This window comes from Haliaeetus leucocephalus, unplaced genomic scaffold (genome assembly GCF_000737465.1).
Source record: "Haliaeetus leucocephalus isolate CR32 unplaced genomic scaffold, Haliaeetus_leucocephalus-4.0 Scaffold752, whole genome shotgun sequence".
NCBI classification, from domain to species: domain Eukaryota; kingdom Metazoa; phylum Chordata; class Aves; order Accipitriformes; family Accipitridae; genus Haliaeetus; species Haliaeetus leucocephalus.
The window spans coordinates 603,482-625,923 of NW_010973188.1; positions in this window are offsets into that span (position 1 = coordinate 603,482).

Sequence of the window (22,442 nt, forward strand, 5' to 3'; positions counted from 1 at the left end):
TCCCTGTTATCCTGTTTTCTTCCTTGGGAGAAGTAGGGGCTGGAAACAGGTTCAGTTAGTAAGGATAGTTGTAAATATTTATGTAACATCACTGTCCAGAGGCCTTTTCACAATCACATAGACCATAATGTGCTTCTGACCTTTATACAGTTTCCCAGGAAATCAATCCCTTAAAGCAAGAAAATAGGCCTCTGTCTAGCTCCCCTACTCCAAGGACAAGTCCTGGCTTCAGCCTCAGTGTTTCTCATGCTGGCTTTTTCACCTAGTCCAAAAGAGATTTTTACCCCTTGGGGAGAGATATGTCCAGAAATATGTAATAAGATGTTACAGCAACATAGTACAGACTGCTCAGAACTGCACAGTCTTTGATAGTCTAGTTGACTACAGTATTTTAAGATCCCTAGACTAGAAAAAAAAAAGCCCCATGATGGTCTCCAAGTCAAAAAAATCCAGGATGACATTTTTCTCACAGTGGTTGGCTGATGAGATCTTAACTTGCAACTGATATCTTATTGCACAACTGATATCCTAGCTCAGTTTAGAGCTGGGACTGTTTAGCCTACGAAAGAGAAGGCTCAGGGAGATCTAAACAATGTATATAAATTCCTACAGGGCGGGTGTAAAGAGGATTGAGCCAGGCTTTTTTCAGTGGTGCCCTGTGACAGGACAAGAGGCAATGGGCACGAACTGAAACACAGAAGGTTCCTCCTAAACACCAGGAAACACTTTTCACAATGCGGATGACTTGAGCACTGGTACAGGTTGCCCAGAGAGGTGATGGAGTCTCCATCCTTGGAGGTATTCAAAAGCCATCTGGACACAGTTCTGGGCAACTGTCTCTAGGTGACCCTGCTTGAGCAGGGGAGTTTGAGCAGATGACCTCCAGAGGTCCCTTCCAACCTTAACCATTCTGTGATTCTGTGTTTCAAGGTCAAGCCATTCTCCTCCTCATAGTCCATAGTCCACAGCCTGCCACTCTCTCCAAACTATCTCCGTTAACATTCAGGTTGCATGCTCAGCAGGCCTGGTAGACCTGATTCTTCCCAGGGAAGAAATGGATCTTTCCAGTCTGAGTGAGCTTGATGGGGTGGTCTATTTCTGTATGTTTTTCATAAAAACTTACAGAATTTTCATTTATCTATACAGATATCAACCAAGATTTAGGTTCTATTGTATTGGACAATTTGTAGACACTAATTATTTTTATCTCACAGAGAACATCTTTATACAAAGGGTAGCACAGAGCAGATACAATTAGTTGGAGGGGGATCTCCTGCAGATTTTTAGACAGCATTGTGCCATTCCAAAAATGTGCAATAATGTTCAGCTTTTCAGCTTGGTGTAGCCTCCTCTCATTGTTATATACCTGCCTACAAGTTTCAGTAAAAGGATTCAACGCTTCATCTCTGACACACTTCAGGTAAGGCAAACCTCACTTTGGTTTTCTCTTTCTAAACTAAAGGGTTACAAGTGGCTACTTACCAATTGAATCAGGGCAAAATTTTAATGTAATTAGGTCTTATAATACAAGCTTGCCATCTCTGTAAATAAATATTCTGGCTGATAGAAGAAGGGGATGCAATAAAAAATTGGTCTTTTCGTAAAATTATGTGGAAGCTTACAGCTGAAATGGGGTTGCGTCTGAACGTTTAGGCAACTATCTGTCAAGCTGCATAGTTCTGGGCAAAGTTGCAAAGGTTTCTTAGAAAGATGGGTGATTATAATGGAACAATATCTGTGCCCTTAAAAATTCTCATCTCTCAGGACTGAGATTCAAACAGCTGGTTTGAGGGGTTTTTCTCAGAGATAAACTGATACACGTTTTAAGCTAGCACTAAAGAAGTAGAGAGGATCTCTGGTACCTCCGAGGTCAAGGCATGTTGCAGTAAGAGCCACTGAAAAGCTGTTACTGTTGTTGGAGGAGACAGCAGCAACAGGGCATTCAGAAACTATGCATACTGGAATAGGACAAAATGAACTTCAAGAAAACACATGAAAACTATTTTAAGATCTTTAACACTGAACAAGGTTTCAAAGGATTATTGTATTCTAAAGCTGTGGATGTTAATATATGTGCAGATATGGTCTCTAAAACTTTTTATTCCTTTTCAAGTTTTGAGCTAAGGTACCTTTATTTTTAAGGGAAGTTGGCTTTTGAGCCCAGAACAGAATGTTTCAGCTGGGCAATGAGTTGAAGCCATAAGGATTGAATATGAGGATATCTTTTGATGTGACATAAAATATAATGATGACAGCTAGTAGCCACAAAAGAGCGTACTGTATAGTGTTCTTGTTATGACACTGGACTAAAACTTTGGAAAATTTAGGATCTGTCACAGAATTTCTGCTTGATTTCACAAATAAGGATATTTACCACTCTATCTGCATCACCCCTATATAACATCTAATTCTCTAACAGGGTAATATTCCCTGCTGTGCATGGGGTAGCTAACAGTGGGATTCACTGAATCCAGAAAATAATGAAAGGAGCTAACCAAGCCAGTAAAAAAAACCAAAAAGCCAAATGGGTGGACAGGACCCCATTCTTACTTAGGCATAGTGAAGTGCCTTTGGACTGTGTTCAAGTGTTAGATGTAAAGCCAGTACTTTGTCTTGAAAAAATGAAATAAAAGTGCTTGGGACTCACATCTGAGAAGGAGGGACCCATTTTCAAGTCTCCACTCTGACTCAGGTAGGGCAGGCCAGCAGTATTACATCAATGCCATCTACCTAAGGTTCATGGCCAGGCCATCTCAGCCAGTCTTGAAGCTGTTTCACTGCTCATAAATTATTAACTTGTCCGTGAGGCAGGGAACTATTACCTACCCCCTCTCTCTTGCTTGATGAATCATTACATGTGTAAATCGTAATGTGGATTTAGCCCCTAGGGAATGACTACAATAGGAGGAGAAAGAATAGTCCAGCGCTTGGATAGCAGTAGCCAGTGGTGTGAAGAATTGCTGTTATAGGTGTCGTCAAGTTAGCTCTCATGAGTCTAGATGCTTGGTGGTTCTCAGGCACTGTAACATCTTGGTTTTAGATGGACTTGTCCTGTAGTAGAGTCCTTAGCCCTGAGAAGGGTAATCATGCTCCCCATATAATGTATGGGAATGCTTAAATGCATAATTGGGAGACCTTCCTTGTTCTTTAGCAAGGAATTGTCCATGTGAGCTTGCAAAAACAAGCAGAAATGTCTGACTGGTTCAGACAGGCACCTGTTTCCACACAGCACTCAGCCACAATTCCTGGCAGGGACAGACACCTACACATGAATCTTCTGTTTGTGGAAACTCAACAGAGACACCTCAAAACAGCCAGCAGCCAAATGCTCAGGGAAATCATTTAGGTCAAAGTGATGCAGGTTCATATTTCTGTGTGATTAAAATCAAGGGATTTAAATCTGTATCACAGCAAAAGCCCCAGGCTAAACAGAAGCTACTCTTCCTCAGCATCCTAAGCTAAAAATTTGTTGCAGGAATAGAAAGGAAAGGGCCAGTGATTGACTCTATAGCTCATTTGTGAAGGTATAGGGGATGCAAAAATGTGACATTTAGGATCCATTCCCGTGAATGTTAAATAGTTACACCAAGTGGGACAAGTGTACCTGCAGAGACTGGAAAAGGCTCAGCTCAAGGTACCTAGCAGCTCCAGCTCAGGAGGGGCAGAGGCTTCAAATTCTGGCCCCAAATCCCAAGTGAGCACCTGCTGAGTAGCTAGTAGCAATTTTGAGGAGTTCAATAGCCCCTAAATACGGGGACTGAGGCACCTACAGACCAGTTGCCACTGGAGAGACCTGAGGATGCCAGCTGCGATGCAGAACTGCAGAATATGGTTAAGCTCTGCTGAACTCTGTTAATTTACATCAGACCTGAACGATCTGTTTTAAAGGATGTAGCTGTACATACAACTGGAATAACTGTGCAATGCCATTGCACAAATAAATGATGTGCAGAAAGAAAGTTGACCTGTGGGTGGGTGAGCAAGTTTCTCACCTATAGTCAAAGTCTCCGAGCCTTGCCCTCCCTTACCGTATTTCTGAGCAAAGCCAGCTGATTAGGCAGGGTCTGGTGTGACTGACCTTGCATCTGGTTTGAAACCTGCGCAGCAGTCTGTTGATTCACTCTAAGAAACACAGATACTAACTCTCAAGTTTGCAGCCTGAGATGCCTTCACTCAGACGGGCATGGGAGGGTTACTTTAGGTCTTGGTTTAGATGTCTGTTAACTCACTGTACAGTTCAGCAAGTCGCTGTGGGTCAGGACAGTTCTAACCCGAGAAATGAGGGATGCTGAAATTCTGCGTGCACACAGACACACACAGCGGTACACAATACAGTAGGAACAGGATTTTGAATGCAATAGGTTACGTATATGAGAAATGGTGAAGTAGAGTGGAGGGAACATAGGATCATGTTGTAGGAGCATGTGTTTCTGGAGTAATTCAAACCTTATCTGCACAAGGAAGTATTTGCCAGTTAACTTCAAGTGGTATTGCTATACCAGGAAACCCTTCTAACAAGTATAAAGCTCATATTACTTTCCCCAAGGAAATAAAGGCTTATCTTGTTGGAATAACTGTTGCATTCTGGACCAACACAGGCTAGCAAATCTTGGAAGGAGGAGTAAGACCTTTCTTTAGCTTTTCACTTCTCTGTAATTCAACTTTTTCAATAATAAAATTGAATTAATCTTCCTTATTCTGTAGCTCCCAGAAATACTCAGAGAAATCACTAAAGATTTGTACAATACTTTCAGAAATAAGATACCTAATGCACTCTACTAGTGTGGTGGAGTACTGTTAGCGTGCTGTGAGTACTCACACAATCTCTTAGACAAGCTGTTGTCTCTAGCTGGTGGCAGCATCCACACAGCTGTTGAGGAAAATGAGACATGGTCTGCATGGCTGCCAGTTTCTCAGAGGTAATCTAGTTTCCATCTATTGCATTTCTGTGGGGAAAAAAAAATATCTGAGCACACCTGAAGCTTCATCAGGCATGTCATGCTAAGTTTTAGCTAGTGCGTGTGGCTGTAGGCATGCAGTCCTAAATTACAAGCAAAAAGTAGCTTTGGTAAAATCTTTTGGTATACAAGAAACCCAGGGTATCACTGTCACTGCACAGGTACCGCAGAGCACTTCCAGCCTTCCCTTGTCTCATCCATCTCTAAAATTTTCTTCTTGTTTCTGCTTCTACTGTTCTTTAACATGTTTATTTTGACTGAAAAGGGCACTGTAATGTTGCAGACTGATTTGTTAAAGATTAGGCAAAGAATTAATCATCTCACCCAATATTAGGTGTCTATATATAAATTAATCAAAGGACTTCAAGGCTATGATTTGTCAGACTCACTTTTAGAATCAGATTAATTTTGCCTGAACAGTGTGTACTTCTTTCAGGTGCTTGTATAGGAGGCTTCGGCATTGTGCACATTAAGATGTTGGATGAATCACATCCTAGAGGTCTTTACTCGCCCTGTGTCTAGGCCTCTGATTAGTCTTCTGTGTTGATGGAAATAAAACAATCACTTTTGCTTTTATTTTAGGTCAGTTTCACATTTTGGTTTTCAGGCAGTTGGCAGCTGTGTCATGTTTGGTCTGCAGACACTCCCAGGGAAGGGCTCAATCCAAGCCAATTATTTTCATTACAAAGAGATAAAAACTCAAACATTTTTCTTTACTCTCACATTTTGTAAAACATTTTTCTGTTTTTCCACCCCAAAATGGAAGCTTCAGGCTCAAACTACTTATTCCTATACCCTTCATATGTTTAAAGATCTCCTCTGCTCACACTGTCCTGGGTTCAGCTGGGATAGAGTAAATTTTCACAGGAACCTGGGAGGGGGGCACAGCCGGGACAGCTGACCTGAGCTAACCAAAGAGCTATTCCATACCATGTGACATCATGCTCAGTATATAAATGGGGAGCGGGCTGGGGGGGCTCTCTCGGCTTTCGGTGGGGGAAGCGGAGGAGCGTCAGGTTCCGGGTGGTGATCAGTTGCGCTGTGCATCACTCGTTTTGTATATTCTTTTATTAGTACCGTTGTTGTTGTTGTAACTTCTCTTTTTGTGTTGTCCCAGTAAATTGTCCTTATCTCAGCCTTTGAAGTTCGGGGGGGGGGGGGTTTTGTTTGGTTGTTTTTTTTTTTTTCTTTTCTCTTTTCTGATTCTCCTCCCCATCCCGCCGGAGAGGGGCAGGAGGAGTGAGCGAGTGGCTGCGTGGTCCTTTGTTACTGGCTGGGCTGAAACCAAGACACACACTTAACCCAAGATTTTTGTTTGGTTCTGTGCTTGGTTTTGATGGAGGTGGAAGTTTTTTTAAAACTCTTCTTTAACAGCCCAGTCACTTTGGGAGCTGGAAAAGGAATGGACATATCTACTCCGTGCAACGCAGGCACATGGGCTAATGCTGACCTATTCCTACCTAAGCTGGTGTGTCTGAATGATGCACAGCAGACGTCTTTGGAGAAACTAGCTTTGGTTTAAAAGCAGCAGGCTTCCTTGGAAAGACCCTCCCTCCCAGGTGCTGTGCTACACTATGGCCCTCGTGCTTGTGTTGCTAGATGCAATGCTGCTGGATGGATCAGGTTTCTCTGTGCCCATGCTTTGCTGTGTGGTGTAGACATGCCAGCAGCCACCGCTTGACACTGCTGTCACCCCCGCTTCCTTACCATGCAATGGAGAGTGCTGTTCTTAGGAGCCCCCAAAGAGCAATCATAGGGAGCGTTTAAAGCCAGCACTGTCTGTAAGTTGTTTATAAATGCCAAGTCTCACTTCAGCTGTTTTCCCATTGAGAAGTTCTCAGTTAAACTGCAGATCCAATCTGCATGCCTCCTCCCCCTCATAAAAGTCTAGAGATCAAGATAATGGAAGAACACTAAATATATGCCAGATACTTGATGGGATAAGTGAGCACATTGTGATTAAATGCAGTGGATCATATCTTCAAACAATGTAGATTTATACAAACTTATGTCAGCCAAGAATGCAGGCCCACCGTAATATTTTCAGCTGGAGCTGAAAGTTAACTGATAAATGTAAGAGATTTAGATCTCTTTAGATTTAGAAGGTCAGTCAGGCTTGTCCAGTCTTTCTTGTACTGGAGACCAGGTAGGAGCTCTGGGCTCCTTCCACTTGAGCCCCAAGTCAAGAATAGTGGTGTCTTATATGTTCCTGGTGCAGGAGGGACACCTCTGATTTCCACTCCCACTTTTCCTTTTCCTTTGTGGACGCAGCAGCTGCTACATCCCTTGAAGCAGAAAAGCCTCCATGTGACACACAGCAGGCACTGGATCGGGACAAGACCACTTACCTGTTTGAAATAGTTTGATCAGTCTCTGATATTGTTGTTTGAGGAATGTTTCATGTGGGATGCGCACATTCTCATTTGCACAGTATAAGCTAAATATAGGGGTGCTCATAGGCAGCCCAAGAACCACTTCCAACCCATCGATGAGTCCACCTGTACCCTGAGCAGTTTCTCTTTTTTAATCAAATAGTTTTAAATTATGTATTTATCTGACTATATAATTCAGTACTCAGCTGTTAAGAAGCTGGACAAACCTGTCTTGTAATGTTGGTTTCTCAGTCTCTCTGAGGGCAGAGGGACAAGTTACAGGAATATATCTGTTCTGATTCTTTCTTAGTTTTCTATGTTCCATATAGAGACTGTTGAAAGGTTTTACTACCCCGTATCTTTTGAGCGTGGACTTCTCCTGCATAGGATAATCAAGACTGAGGAGAATAAGGCCTGCTTTATGTGTCCCTATGGATAAGGAAGACATAGCAATTCTAGCACCACCAGAAATGAAGAAAGCAGGTATGAAAGAATCAGCTCAAAGATGACACCATCAGACACCAAAAGCAAATAATGTCATCTGCAGGGACTTTTTTTTTTTTTTTTATAGATGCATTAAATGGTTTAGCCTCTTCTATTTCTTCAGCTAAAATGTTTTCAGTCTTTTTCTTTACTAATAATTTTCTTCACAGTGTTGGAGAATGCAGAAATCAACGTTGGGCTTGTTTGATTGCCACTGCACTAAACAGCAGACCTCTGGTGTTAATGGAAGGTGCCAATTTAATTGGAAAGATCTAATTTTCCATTTCCTGGGTCTGTGCAATGTGATTTTAAATATAAATGAGAGTCAGACCCAAGGGGATGATCCAGATTGATTCATTTAAATTAACATCAGTGTCTGAGGGGATGCTCTTATGCCCATTTCTAAGTGATTTTTAAAGTGGATAGATTGCAAAACAGACAGATTAGATGAATGAGCAGATTAGTGGGTGAGATGTGAGCATAGCACAGAAGTCATGGTTACCTGAATGGAAGAGAGCACAAAAGGAGGGAGTGCTGGATGCAGGGATGCCAATTGAACCACAATGGGCAGTGATGGTTTTAGATCCATCCCTCTTCTCTTGGACAGCACACCAAAAGATAAGAGATGTCCCTGGGGCCTGAAATAGGTCCCTGTCCCTCTCCTGAGATTTCAGCTATGGGAAATGCTGAGAGCTCCCTCATTTGATACATGCTTTGCTTTGCACGGGAAGACCTCTCCCTTGGGGCAGCCCAGGCATTACTGAGCTATACAGCAGCTGACGTCCTGAAGGCCATGCCAAGCAAGCATACTCTGCGTAATGGGAGTCTGGTAATGGCAGAGCAGCTAGTCAGAGGTGAGGCAAAGTAATGCCAGTGGCAAAGTGCATTGAAGTTGATGAGGCAGTGATGAAATCTAATTCACCCTTTCTTCTTGCAGAATTTACAAGTGTTATGAAGGGATGTGCAGCAGCATTGCCCAGCTTTAAATGATGTATGTTATCTAGGCTGTAGTCATTTTGCATGACTTCCATGCAACAGCCATAAACATGCCTTTCTTTCCCCACTGCTCCATTTATTGCTGCCAGGCTTAGGCCCGCTGTTATACCACTGCTTATTGTTACTGGTCTCAGCAGCTCTGAAACAAGGACAAAACACCCTGCTCATTGGAGCAGGCATCTGGGAAGGCATTTTCCATTACCTTCAATATCACTGTCTTTTCCCGCTCTTTATATATAATCTTTCACAGCCTTGCAGCATCAAGGTTACCTGATCCAGGCTTTTCCCCATTTCTGGTGGGAATTTCTTCATACTCTTGGATGAGAGGTGTGCTTATGTCAGGAGCTGTACAAGCTGTCTTGCTGTTGTTGGGTGAGTCATATGTACTAGGTATTCAGGTTTAGTACCTGAAGGTGATTTGTGAATGCTGGGCCATGCCTGCCCTTTCATTATTGCAGAGCTGCCCTCAAGAACTGGCCTGTATGACGTTTTGTATTGTACTGTTGTTTGTGAACACCAAATTAGGCATGGGTTAGTTTATTATTCCTGGGTCACTCATACACACTTGCACAGACAAGCCAGGTGTCAATTTGGATCATACTTTCTGTTATAAAAGCATGCATGCCTATATGTAAACCCATACCAAAAAGATCTGCATTCATACACTAACTCTCAGCTTTTTCTGTGCCTGCATTATTTGAGGCAGAACATGTCTCATGTTAACCTCAGAGGTGGGTTGTAGAAAGATGAGTGCAAACCAGTGAACTGGGTGGTTAGCTGGTAGTTTTGATAGCATATTTCCATACATTCTGTATGGTATGTTGTCCTGGGTTCAGCTGGGATAGAGTTAATTTTTACAGGAACCTGGCAGGGGGGGGGCATAGCCGGGGCAGCTGACCTGAACTAGCCAAGGAGCTATTCCATACCATGTGACATCATGCTCAGTATATATATGGGGAGCAGGCCGGGGGGTGGTCTCGACGTTCGGTGGGGGAAGTGGCGGAGCGTCGGGTCCCGGGTGGTGAGCAGTTGCACTGTGCATCACTCTTTTTGTATACTCTTTCATTAGTACCGTTGTTGTTGTTGTAATTTCTTTGTGTTGTTCCAGTAAACTGCCTTTATCTCAACCCTCGAGGTTCCAGGGTTTTTTTTCTTTTCTCTCCTCCGTCTTCCCCCTATCCCACCGGAGGGGGGCGGGAGGAGTGAGCGAGCGGCCTTTGTTACCGGCTGGGTTGAAACCACGACATATGTCTAAATATTTTGATGGTTTTAATTTTTTGTAGCAGCTGTGGAAACTGGTTTGCTGCTAGGTGACTGTAAAAGTGAGATTTGGTAAGTAATGATTAGAAATCTTATACTAACACTATGATTGAAACAATAGACAAAAGTATAGCCAAGCAGTTAACTAGTAGAGGTAGTTACTCATAAGTTTTGCAGTTCTTTGCTTTTATGACTAGATGTTCTTGTACGCTAGATAAGAACAATGTTGAAACTGACCACATGTGATTGAAACTGCGTTAAGCTTCAAGATCAAAGAACAAGGACAAGAATAAAGACTTCCAGGACAGCCAGCAAGAACTTCAAATGGGTCCGTGGTCGCAAAAGCAGCCCTTCAACTCAAATGGATCCTTCATTGCGCATGATCAGATGTAGGCAGTACTAAAATAATCAGTTGCAATTATTTTTATGTATATGTATACTAATCTGATTAATATGCAATTAGTTATTCTATATAACCTGTTAGTGCTAAAGCTGTGGCATGCACACTAGGTGGAATTATTCCCCGTGCATCCAGCTCTACAATAAATAATGCCTGCTTTCTAAAACTCCAAAATGAGTCTTAGAGAGTTTCTTCAACTGGCTTTTCGGTATCAGTTTAGAGGTCTGGACTCTGTTCTCTGTTTTCATTTTGACCTGCTGCTTGACCCTGGGACCTCTCTTTGCTCATCTTGTCTATTTGGATTGATGGGTTTCACTCATAGTCTGTACTGGATGCAAGTACTCAAGTCAAGGGTTTCAGGGTATGTCTGCACTGCAGTCTTAAGCTGTGCTCCTGCCTGTGCATTTGCCTAAACCCACTACTGTGTCTGCACAAGAATCTTGCTTGTGTGGCTTTGGTTAAGTGGTAAAGCTCAAACTATTCCCAGCTGCTAATCAGTGGATTCCTGACAATGCCTTTTGTTATATATTCTTGGCTTGACAAGAACTGTTGACTAAAATTGCTTGTATCCCAAAGGTCCCCACCTGCTAGGGGTCACAGTAGCCAGGTAAGCACAGCAGGCACCAAAATTATTTGTAAAATACATAGCAATCTCCCATTTCTCTGCAAGCCATACCTTCGTCATCCCCTTATTGGTCAGTGTACCTCACTCATGTACCAAAGTGAAGAGTCCCAGTGTGACTGGCTCTGGGAATTTTCAAGTTGTCTCCCTTTCTCCTGCTCGCTCTCACTTGCAGGAATTGTGGAGATGCTGCACCAGGGCAGGAAGCCTGCAGAGTCCTTCCAAAACCCTCGCATCAGACTGGGACCCACCCCACAGTAAGTCTTTTCCTAATATGTAGCCCATGTGTGTTAACTAATATGAATTGCTTCAACCATTAGCAAAGAAATCTACTGGTCCAGTATAAAGGGACTGGTGCTGGTTTGAGTCTTTTCTTGGCAAGGCAGGACAGGAGTTGCAGTTCTTCCATAAGTTTCTTAACACTTCAATAATATTTTAAGAGAATAAGACTCATCACTCTCACTACTATGCAGTTTTTGTCAATAATTATTGCTGGCAAATACCAAGTATTTCATGTCTGAAAATTAACATTTTTGCTGCCCCTCATTTCTCAGCTACTGTATGAGGTTATTCAATTTGCCTGCTCCAAAGCTGTGACTGTTGATGACAATTTTGCTGGTGAGTTGAGATGTAGGAAGACCCACCTGGATACCTCTATCTATCTACAAACATTGCTGTTTCCTGACACCATTAAGTAGGGGCCTCAATAATTCAAGAAACAAATCTGACTAATGATGTGTTCTGTCCATCACCATAGTAAATGAATCACTCTTTTCAAAGTCATTTGCCAATGGATTATAATTTAACCCTTATCTGGAGTGTGACCTGGAGTAACCTGAACAATGACCGGATGGTTAAGGAAAGTAAGTGTTGTTTCCTCATTCCTCCCAAGTGGTTGTGCAGAAAATTGATATTGTAGCTTTTGTTCAGCTTGTGTACTGATAAGGCTCTCTCTCTTTCCTGCTTCGAACCAGAGTTTGTGTGGTACTACTAAAACCATTAAAAATTACAGCATCCAAGAAGGACTGCTTCTACAGAGAAGGGTGGAGAGCCAAAATCCCTTAGCTTACAGGTAACTGGCTCCTGAATGGGGCATTCTCAGAGCATGGCAAGTTTCATATGGATTGGGCTGCTCTGTTCTTCCAAGAAAGAAATGTATCTATCGAACTGTCCATCAGATGCCTGGCATTTTGTGGGTGCTTGGAATAACTAATGGTTAAAAACAAAGTCTGGAGACTCGGATCATGCTAGCTGTAACTCTATTGACATCAGTGAGATTAGACCTGAGGTTGCTATTTCTTGTCTTTTTTTAGGTCACAGAGCCTTTTATGACTGTGATAATTAAGCCTCAGATCAGTTCTCTGAATTGTTTTTCATTACAGTTATGCACTGAGTCCAAGACTTTTGTTAAACTAATTTTCAAGATGCTGAGAATTCCTTTTATTTCTTTATTGTCTCTGCTGCAAGTACACATTATTTCCTGGGAGACTGGCTGGCTGTTAAGTGACCTGAAGGCCACAAAGGCAATGCTACAGGTAGGAGTAAGACCCAGAAGTCCTGTCTCTATGACAGTTCTTCCAGTCTTAAAGTATTGCATACTCAGCAATGTGTTTTTTAAACACATGTGATCCAGATTTCTTTAAAGAGACATGTCACGATTTTTTTTAAAAAATGTTAGCCTACTCCCATGCCTTGAGAATCCTTTTCATTCTGCTTTGTAGGTCAGATCGATTCCAATACCCAGACAAGTTGCTCATGGGAAGCAAATCCCTCATGAACCTCACGCTAGATCTAACTGATGAGATTTTTAGTTATGATTATGCCAATGAAAACTAAATTACAATCAGATGAAGTTATAAGCACCTGAGGGAGTCACATGGGGTGGGATTCACCCAATGTAGACACTCACATTTGAATGAGATACTAAGTCCCCCTCATAATTAATAGAGAGAAAAAAAGATATGGCTAGGGCATGGTTCATTTCATTCCCAAGTTGCTGACGAAAAGACAGCAGATAAATCTCACTGTAAAAGTATCTCTTTCCATTAGCTATAAAGTGAGCTAAGTATGACTACCTCAGATAGAGATTCACATTATAAACACCTAAAGTTGGTGAGATAAGCTCCCCCAGAGGATGAGATCGCACACAAAAGGTGAGTACAAATGTGGAGGTCACTCTGTGAAGTGAACTCTGTAGTGCCAGAGCCCATAGTCAAAAAAGAAATTGCGTTTGCAGGATGCTAGAGGAGTCACCATTTGCAAGACCCACAGTCAGTAGCTCTGGTGCCTGCAGGAAGCTTGCACGTAAAATGCCAATAACAAGATTTGCAAGAAAAGCAAGGTATGGCATAGGCTGAAGGGACTCTGGTTATCCACCGAGTTGGTTAATTGAACAAGAACAAAGGTCAGCAGGAAAAGGCTGTGCAGGAGCTTAGCAAAAAAATCCCTGTAGTCGGAGTAGAGTATGTTTATGAGACTGATACACCCAGCCTGTAAATGTCTCCACATCGGAGGTGCAGACAGGAAAGCCCTGTGAGCCCTTGCATTGTGAGGTTGTGAAGTTCTCCGTAGTACTGACAGTTTTGCTCCCTGTCCACACTATGAGTCAGTCTTATTCCAAGGGCACTGGGACAGCCTGAATGAGATTTGAGGTTCCCATTGATTCTTGTGCTCCAGACTGCCATTTCCATCTTTCCATCCCCTCCATATCTCAGGTTTCAATCCCTGCTCCATACAGTGATTTCTGTGTCCCAGCAGGAACAGAGGAGTAGCAAATATTTCATCTAAAAGTAAGCTCCTGGACTTTCTCCCTGGAGAACAGAAAGCCCCCCATCTGAAGTCACCATAGCCCTGCAGACAGCAATGGCTGTAACACTTGTTATAAGGTTGGACAGGTGCTAGTGCAGCTAGCTCGTGCTGAGCTCTTTCATGCCACAACTACACTGCTGGAATCCAAGCTAGTATCTGCCCGCACCCATGTTAACAAGTCTGAAGTTAATTCAAGCACTGCTACATGAGTTTCAGTGACTACAGCTCAGGCATATGCGGAGGTTGCTGCTTGTAGGTTTACAGATATTGTAGGTGCAGCCATGGCGTGGCAAAATAGCAGCAGGTGAAGTCACAGGGACAAGACAAGCTCAACTGGTGAAGCACAGCTCTGCTGCTAAAACTGCATCAGCACAAGAGACTTCTGCTGGTATGGCCATCTGCTTTAGTGACCGCTGCTCTTCCAGCCCTGCCACACTAGGCAAAGGTGTAGTGCTGAGATCTGGCTGTTAACTGCAGTGCTTCAGTAACCTAAATAATCTTGCCCAATGTCTTCATTATCAGTGTGAGCTGAGTTCCTCTGATATTCCAGAGAAATCTAGCTACTTTAGCAGGCCTTTTATATACCCACATAACAACAAGTGTAGTTAACGGGCCAGAAAAGGACTAAGCCAATAGTTCCCAAATGCCAGACTTGTGGGCCATGCTGTGAAAGTGAGACCTGTTACAAGGTCTTCCACACAAGCAGAGAAGTGTCTGCTGCAGCTATTCTCATGGAGAGAGATGGGCATGGTGCCAAGCACACAACGTGACTTGTGAGCCAGCTGCAGACCATGCACTGGGGTCCCAATCAGCAGTCTTGGATGCCATTTTGGGACACCAAGATAACACTTGGTATCCCGGAGTTCTGACTCCTCACTCTGATTTTAGCTCATTTCTGTAAGTCATAATTAAGAAAAAAAAAGAAAAGAAAAAAAAAAGAAAAGCAGCAGATCCAAACCTGTGTGTATTCCTTAAGAGCCATTAGTTTAGTGAGAGACTGTTAAAGCTATGAGACTTCCTGAGCATTACAGAGATTTGTCTGTTAACAAGAACTTTATGAAATGTTCATTATCACCACCTACCTACCAGGGGAGCTAACAATTTCACATCCTTTTTATTCTTAGCTGTACATTATACCTTCTTAACAACATTTTAAAAATAACTGCAGGAAGAACTGAATCACACATGATTTGAACAATTAGAAGTGACAAGCTGTTTTTCTCAACTAGTAAAATATGCCCATTTAGCATACTTTGCTGTCTAGCAGAGCTCTTTTATTCACACCACTCCAGTCTCTAAGGAAGACAAGCTATTATTATTATTATTATTATTCCATTGAAGAAATGGACATCTGTGCTTTCAACAAGATTAATATATTGAATGCACAAGAGTTATTTTATAGACCCTGAATTTATTGTTATGAAGCAGACACAGGAAACTGAAGATACGAGGCCAAGCCAAGTGAGTCCTTGTGAAAGGCCTCCCTCCTTGGTCCACAGAGTTAGCCAGAAAAAAATGAAGCAGCCCTCCTACCTGTAGCATCTCCTATTTATAAACTAGGCCTTGTAATGACATTTTGTCCTCCACTTAATAAACCTTTAAGGAGTTTGAGAAGGTAGTGCACTCCATGTCAGAGGTGGCATAGCTGTTCTCTAGGCAAAGCAGGGGCCCTGAGTTGAGGATGTTATGCAGTCATCCTTATACCAGCCAGACATTTTTTCTTTCCATCTATGAACAGTCAAGTTCAGGTTCCTTGCTGAGCAACTAGCTTGACCTACCAGGCAAGCTGAAAGTTAGGACCCACAAAGGGTTTGCAAAGATCCAGATACCTAAGGATGCTTAAAGCCTAACTCCTATGACCTTTCTCTCTGGAGACCTACCATAAGGCATAGCCTTAAGCTTCTATATCACTTTTAGAAATGTCACTTATGTCTCAGTTTTAAAGGTATATATGTGCCTAAAAAGGCAGGTAAGTGGTTAGTGGATATTTCAGAAGTCCTTTCATATCTAACTTCTATCAAATCAAACAACTGTCAAATGACTTAATGCTTTGGAAAATCCTGGAAAGAAGATTTCTATAGCTGAATACATTGCAAAAGCAAATTTGTGCAAAGTGTTTGACACTATCCCACACAACATCCTTGTCTCTAAATTGGAGAGACATAGATTTGATGGAGGGACCACTCAGTGGATAAGGAATTGGCTGGATGGTTGCACTCAAAGAGTTGCGGTCAATGGCATGATGTCTGAGTGAAGACCAGTGAGGAGTGGCATTCCTCAGGGCTCAGTATTGGCACTGGCACTGTTTAACATCTTTGTCAGCAACATGGACAGTGGGATTGAGTGCACCCTCAGCAAGTTTGCCAATGACACCAAGCTGCATGGTGCGATCGACACACTGGAGGGAAGGGATGCCATCCAGAGGGACCTTGACAGTCTTGAGAGGTGGGCCTGTGTGAACCTCATGAAGATCAACAAGGCCAAGTGCAATGTCCTGCACATGGGTCACAAATATAGGCTGGGCAGAGAATGGATTGAGAGCAGCCCTGAGGAGAAGGACTTATGGGTATTAGTGGATGAAAAACTGAATACGACCCAGCAATGTGTGCTCGCAGCCCAGAAAGCCAATTGCATTCTGGGCTGCACGAAAAGAAGCATGACCAGCAGGTCGAGGGAGGGGATTCTCCCCCTCTACTCTGCTCTGGTGGGACCCCACATGGAGTACTGTGTTCAGCTCTGGGGGTCCCAACATAAGAAAGACATAGACCTGCTTCAGCAGGTCCAGAGGAGGGCTGTGAAGATGATCAAGGGGCTGGAGCTGCTCTCCTATGAGGAAAGGCTGAGAGAGTTGGGGCTGTGCAGCCTGGAGAAGAGAAGGCTCCGGGGAGACCTTATAGCATCCTTCCAGTTCTTAAAGGGGGCCTACAGGAAAGATGGGGAGGGACTTTTTAACAGGGAGTATAGTGATAGGATGAGGGATAAAGGTTTTAAACTGAAAGAGGGTAGATTTGATTAGGTATTAGGAGGAAATTCTTCATTGTGAGGGTGGTGAGACACTGCAACAGGTTGCCCAGAGAAGCTGTGGGTGCTCCATCCCTGGAGGTGTTCAAGGCCAAGTTGGATGGGACTTTGAGCAGCTTGGTCTAGTGGAAGGTGTCCCTGCCCATGGTAGGGGGTTTGGAACTGGATAATCTTTAAGGTCCCTTCCAACCCAAACCATTCTGTGATTCTATGATTTATGTCTTTAGCCTTTGTTACCCCATAAGTGAAATGAAAGCTATCATAACTGCCCATTTCCTTGGGGATGATGACAAGATTTTGCTAGGGATAAAGAGGTCTGGAGCATGAGTGCTGCTAAAGAAGGTTAAGTAGACCTGAGGGACGTGAGAACATCCTAGTTTCTGATTTTGTGTCTCTTGCCACAGGGAAAAGAGGAGGCTGAAGCATTACTTTTTACTGGACTCTTATTTCTCATTTTTGCATACTGGTTAGCTTCTTGCCTTCACACATTTCTGATCCTCTCTGCTCTGCTCTGCTCCTCCCATCTGCCACATACACAGCTTATCTCATCCCACCCTCTTGGATGGTAATGGAAGGTTAATTATCCAGTGAGAGACAGTATGACTCCTTTCTTCTATCTCTCTGGGCACTGACATAGTGTTCATAATTATCATATCTACTTCAAATAGCATGCTAGGTATTTCAGGAGATGAAAAATGCTGTCTATTTGCTACCAGCAAATCCCATTCTTTTCTGCTTGATCAAAATCTTTTTTTTTCCTTCATCTATTTTCTAGAAGCAAACCAAACATGCTTTCATTGCGCACTCTATTAGCAGAAAAGCGATGTCTAATTCTTAAAAATGTCATGTTGTTTTCCTGTCCTCTTCTGTCCCTTGAGGCTAAGTAATCCCTTGTGAAAAATCTGACCCTATTATGATGGAACTGTAAGCTCAGAAGAAATCAATAAGTATCCACTTGCTGGTGTGCCAAACAAATCTGGATAAAGCACATCAAAAAGATAAGACTGATTCATTTCCGTGGTCCCAAAGGGAGAAAGCTTAGTGCATTGCTGTGCTTCCTTGCATAAACTGTAGTGACTACAGAACAGCGGATCTGCCTGGTACCTAGAGTTTTTCCCTTTCTACAAAGCATTAATCTTACTCATCTTAATTCTTCACAGAGGAAATCTTTGTTAGGTAGTCCAACAAGTAGTCCTGTTAGTACTTTGGGTTCTGTAATGTAGTATGGGTGAACCCATGAAACACTGATACTTCACTCTCTCTCACTGGGGGCAATGGGAACTGATAGTCCTGAATCCTTTGCAGATCAGACTGCAGAGAATTCATTCCAGCAATTATAATTTGTCCCCTTGGCATCTTTTTTTTTATTAGACATAGAATTCTAGTCTTTTTAGCTATCAAAAAGTGTATTTAAATGCAGCTGAATTTGAAGTGAGGTGTTTGATTCTCTATGTGGTTTGGGAGAGGTGAGAAGAGGGACTGCAGGATTTGTATCCCAAAGGAATTGGCTGCAAGAACAGGGAAATGAAGGAGGTTACATGATTCAGTTGTGGAGTGGCAGAGATTTGGAAAGTAATGCTTTGTAAAGCAGTGAGATTCTCAGTCTAGTCACTGAAATGTGTGTAGGAAGCAACCCTAAATTGGGCAGCCACATTGTGACTATATCAGCCTCCAGCAAGGAATATATGTTAATAGCTCTGTTATCATCACTGTTAACAGGAACGATCAAGGCAGTTTGCCTCAGGAACACCCTTTTGGACGATAGTAGCCTTCCTGCTCTCTCTTCACTTGAAGCAAGTCATAATTTACAGCTATATCAACAACAGTCACTGCAGCCCTCAGGCAACTGGATTACAACTCCAGCTAATGCACAAAGGATTGAGCAAAAGCTACACCCATTCTCTACCATATATATTCTACAAATGGCTTAAACTGGTGACAAACCCTACAAATTCCCCTGTGTCATATTTCTAATCTCGGTAGCCTGCATAGGGCTGTGAAGTCCGTGTCTATTGCTTATCTAGTTGCAAATGATTTATGATTTTGTGAGATAACCTAAACACTGAAACCCGTGGCACAAATTATCTCAGGTTCAGTTTCCATTGAATCCTAAGAGCTTGTGCTGGTGTAGCTTGTGCTTACTTTTGGATCACTATTGCAGCAGCACAGTCAGGGCTAAATCCAGAATGGGGCAATCTGCCCTAAGCCATTAATTTGAGTCCCAAAGAGGCAGGAGGATGCCAACTTCACAAACCTGGAAAAGCTCACTCTACAGCTGAGTTATGAAACATCTGTGTTTTCTTTTTGTGTTGAGCTACAGTCTGGGGAATAAATTAAGAGTTGTTGGGTTTGAGGTTTTTTTCCTTTGTTTAATGATTTTTTTTTCATTAACTGAATTTTAAAAATGGGAAATATTTGTCATTATGTGAGGAATAATCTGACTGGTAACAGCCCAGCAAGAGACTGTCTGTTTGGGTCCATAAGTCTTTTTCTTTTTCTGCAAACGTTCACATTCAAAGCCTCCTGCTTTCGTTTCTCTCATTAAACTTTTTAATTAAAATTATGCCAGAAACAGTCCATATTTTCAAAAGTGAGAATTTATGGCAGAACTTGGACACCCAAACCTCACCTGGAGAAAGCATTGCCAGCTCAGAACAATCCCTGATAGGGCAGGAGACCTGGTAATGGGGGACACAGAAAAGGCTGAATATCTCATTTCCTTCTTTTCCTCAGTCTTCACTGTCAAAGTCTGCCTTCAGCCTCGCAGAGCTGTGTGCCTTGGGGCAGAGTTTGAAGGAGACAAATATTGCTAATGGTAGGGGAAGATTAAGTCAGAGACTGCGTAAACAAATGCATCGGCATATGCGTGGGGACATGTACAAGTCCTTGGGATGGGATGGCATGGATCCAAGGGTTATGAGGGAGCTGGCTGGGGTCATTGCAAGGCCACACTCTATCGTATTTGAATGATTATGGTAACTGGATGAGGTTCCTAATGTCAAGAAGAAAGGCAAATGTCACGCGCACCTCCAAGAAAGGCAAGAAGGAGGATCTTTCTTAGCAAGAACCTTGCTAGCAGGACAATTACCTCAATTCAGTATTCATGAGGCTGCATTTGGAGAACTGTGTCCAGCTTACAGGAAGGAGTCCAGCAGAGGACCACAGGGATGGTCGGGGAGGGACATGGGAGGAGACACTGAGACAACAAGGTTTGTTTAGCCTCAAAAAGAGAAGAGGAATAGGAAAGCTAATTGTCATCTTCCACTACCTGGAGGGGGGCTACAGAGGTGACAAAGCCAGATTCTTCTCAGAGATGCACCAGGAAAGGTACAAGTGGCAATGTATGCAGTTTGCAGTAAGGCAAACTGTGACTGAATGTAAGGAAAGAAAATTTCATCCTGAAAACGACTATGCACTGGAACAGGTGCCCAGAGAGGCTATGGAGTCTCAGTCTTGAGCAACTTCACCTAGCTTTGAAGTTAGCCCTGCTATAAGCAGGAATTCTGGTCAGATGGCCTCAGGGATGCCTTCCAGCCTGTGGTTCTATGACTCTTAAGTGTTGGGGCTGGAGAGTCTTTCACAGGCTGTCTTTCCTGTGTGTATTCCCAAAGAGTAAAAGAGAACAAGACAGTCAGGACATAATACATAACTGTTAAGTCACAAAATAATTTCCTTACCCCATTAGAACAAACAAGGAAAGTAAAATACTTACTTAAGTGGACCAGACTATTCTGTTCTTAGCTTACTATTGTTTGGAGGGTTATGATTCCAGGTGAAGAACATGGGTACTATCACTTACTATAAAAGTGAGACTGTTTTGCAAGGCACCTTCTGGCTTTTTAGCAGTAGGCTAGATTTATTTGCAATGACTAGAATTACTTCCAGTGTGTCTGAATGCTTTCAAATTTAAGGAAGTCCGAAGTGATGCTGCTGATGGCTCAGTGAGGAGATCATGACTTCTAGTGTGTGGAATGCAGCATCATCTGATACATCTGTGTGCTGGCCTTCAGCTGGGATCTTCTTTTCCTGCAATCCCAACATTGCATTGCATCATCAAAGCTGTTCTCTTTTAGCTCCTAAATTTAACAAGTGTCTAAAACCTCCAAATCTACATAAAAGATGCTAATCTCTAAGATTGTTCTGACATCTTCTTTTGATGGTGGAGCTCATTCATCTTACGATCTTTCCACTATGAAAGTGAATATGCTGGGGTGGATAAAATCAACATGATAGACAGACAATCCAATCATTTATTGATTAAAAACACTGCTTCCTTAATACATCATCAGCTTGGTATGGACATTTACCAGCAAGCATAATCTTACTAATATAGTGAGGCCAATACCAGTCTATAGCAAAGACTTATGGAAAAACCATCTGCTTGCACAACATCGCTATTACTTTCAAGCAGCACAGAGTAATTTCACCACTTTCAATTCCACTTTCAAATTTCTCTTCTACAAGAATCTGTAGGAACATCCTATATGCATTCACCACCCACACAAACACATGCATACACATGCATAGTGTAAAATAGTCCATTAATGGTTGTTATTCATATGCCATTTGGTCTCATATTTACAGCTGCAGTTTTTCCAGCTGAGATGACCAGCCTAGTTAACACACTGGCAGCACAAGTGTTGCCACACAGGTATTGCCTCAGTTGACATTTGCACCAGTGCTAGTGCAAAAGTGAGAAGTTACCTGTCTAGAAACTTCCCGAGTATCCGAAGGTAAACCTAGCTATCTGTTTTCTTCTGAATGTGAAATGGGACCAAACTCCTTCATGTGTCTTGGTCAGTTTTGCTTGTGTTTCGGCTCATCTTCCAGACTTGGAGGAAATGGCAGACAATGTGCAATAGGCACGGGTTCCCAAGGGTTTTGAATGCCCTGTGTCACTCTCAGTTAGCACTCTGCAAAGCACAATAATGGCCTTAGAACACTCTCTTATGACAGGGCAGATCTGTGTGATATCCCAGGCCAGGTCTGCACCTTCTGCAGAGCAGTGCTATACACAGAGTCCTTGCAGCAGCCAGCTCACCTCAGTTCCTCTGTGGTGTCTGAACACCGTCCTGCTTGCAAGGCTGATTTTTCCCAGCTCCACACTTCCTCCTGTTGGCCAAATCCAAATTCAGTCATCACTGAGCAGCCTTAGCTCCCATGTCTTCCTATGAAAAAAATCTGCTCCCAAAATGTTGTCATTCTTTTCTGTCATGTAAAGAGCCACTCCCATGCACCTCCCTTGAGACCCTTATGCACACCCTAACTCATGCTTCAGTTCATCCTGCTTAGCAAATGTGCTTGATGATATGAGGCTGTGTACTCCACCTTATATTAATACCCAGACTTTGAGTCCAGAAAAACCCCTTTAGCAGCCTCATGGACTAGTAATGATTCGTCTCTCTAATAAAAGGTTAATTCCATTTTTTCTTGTCCATCTTATCTCTTGGCCCAGAAACAAGCTACAAACATTTTTTGCATATAAAGCTGCCAAAACCTGGTCGTCTTGCACAAAAGCAGCT